Here is a 1,847-nt window from a genome sequence, read left to right as displayed (position 1 = left end):
AAAAAAGCCGGTTGTATGAATGTACTATAGTTTGTTCATTCATTCAAATGTTGATTAACATTTGGGTAATTTCCAGTTTGGGGTTATCATGACTAAAGCCACTATGAATATTTATGTATAAATCTCTCTGTGGTAAATACCTAGGAGGGAAGATGTTACTTTTAAATTTAGGTGTAACATACAAAAAGTGCACAAATCATAAATATACATATTGATCATTGCTTATATTCATATGCACCTGTGCAACACCACCCAGATTAAGATTTAGAACATTTTTAATACCTAGAAGGTGCCCCTTCCTAGTCAGCAGACTCCTGCAGAGATCGTTACTATTCTTTTTTTTTTTTAAATGATTAATAGAAGATTTATTTAAACAATAATACATAAAGTCATCATTGCCAGACTTAATTTGAAATGTTAAATGTTCAATCCAATTTTCTTTCCTGGATCAGTTTTTCTTTCCTATCTCTGTCAGTTTTGAAAACATAATACCAGAAGAAGAGGGGCCCAATTCCAAACAGAGCTCCTAAGAATAAGGTCTTGGGAGTAGGTCTGTAATTCGGATAGATATTTGCTGATCTTGCATAGGTCCCACGATTCAAGGCAGGATCTTCGATGAGCCCTCAGCGGCTGGGGTCATTGTATTGAAGCAGGTACTCGCGTTTAAGTCGGGTTCTTGTGGTCAAACGCTTGGCTTGCGCCTTCCATAGATATGTTGTATTCGGCTGGGTCGAGGGTGGAGGATAGGGTGGCCAGGCGCGATGGCTGGTACTTGGGAAACGACATCTTGGCAATCCAGCACACAAGTGCCGATCATCACTATTCTGACTTCTGTCTCCATTGATTAGTTTTGCTTGTTTTGGGACATCATATAAAGGGAATTATAAAGTGTATATGCATCCTTTTGTGTCTGGCTTCTCTTGCTCAACAACTTTCTATGAGATTCACTCATGGTGTTCTGCGGAATTGGAGTCCATTCTTTTTATTGTAGTGCCATTGCATTGTATAAATTGTGTACATTGCATTGTATAAATACACCACATTTACTTATCCATTCCCTTGTTGATGGACATAAGAGTTGTTCCCAGGTTTCTTTTCTTACAGCTATTATGGACATTCTTGCCCATGACTTTGGTGAACATATAATCGCATTTTTCTTGACCCAATAATGGAATTATGGGCCCACATAAAGGCCATGTTTAGCTTTTCACAGTGGTTTTATCTATTTACATACCTACCACCAATGTATGACAATTCCAATTACTTCATATCCTCATCAATACTTAGTATTGAAGGTCTTTTTAATTTTAGTCATTCTGGGAGATGTGCTGTGTGATCTCATTTTGGTTTTAATTTATATTTCCCTGATGAAAAATTATGTTGGGAACTTTTCATACACTTAATGGTCATTTGAATATACTCTTTGGTGAAGTATCTGTTCAAGGCTTTTTCCATTTTTAATTACATTGTCTTTTTATTATTGATTTGTAGGATTTTTTACATGTGCTGAATATAAACCTTTTGAAATATCTCCTTCTTGTCTGTGGCTTGCATTCTCACTTTTCAGTGTTTTTGATGAATATAATTTTTCTTATTTTAATGAAGTCTAATTTATCAACCATATCAACCATAGCTTTTATGATAATTGCTATTTGTATCTTTACAAAATCTTTGCCTAACCCAAGGTTATTTAATACTAATTTAAGATAATTTACTTATGTGAAATTTCAGGGTTTCAGGGGCCAGGGTTTACATTTTGTGTAATGAATTTTAAATTTTGTGCCCTAGTAGACAGTACTGACATTCATGAGAGAGTGAGGGGGAGTCTCACAAAATAAGGAATAAGG

The 1,847-nt window shown here is 35.4% G+C and overlaps 1 pseudogene; it reads right to left on the bottom strand.

The window, feature by feature from the left end:
* Positions 1 to 348: 348 nt before the first annotated feature.
* On the bottom strand, positions 349 to 801 carry LOC121033681 (NADH dehydrogenase [ubiquinone] 1 beta subcomplex subunit 4-like; annotated as a pseudogene).
* Positions 802 to 1,847: the final 1,046 nt, after the last annotated feature.

The sequence above is a fragment of the Herpailurus yagouaroundi genome, unplaced genomic scaffold (genome assembly GCF_014898765.1).
Source record: "Herpailurus yagouaroundi ecotype Mexico unplaced genomic scaffold, PumYag 159, whole genome shotgun sequence".
Taxonomy (NCBI): Eukaryota; Metazoa; Chordata; class Mammalia; order Carnivora; family Felidae; genus Herpailurus; species Herpailurus yagouaroundi.
This window is presented reverse-complemented; position numbering and strand designations above follow the sequence as displayed.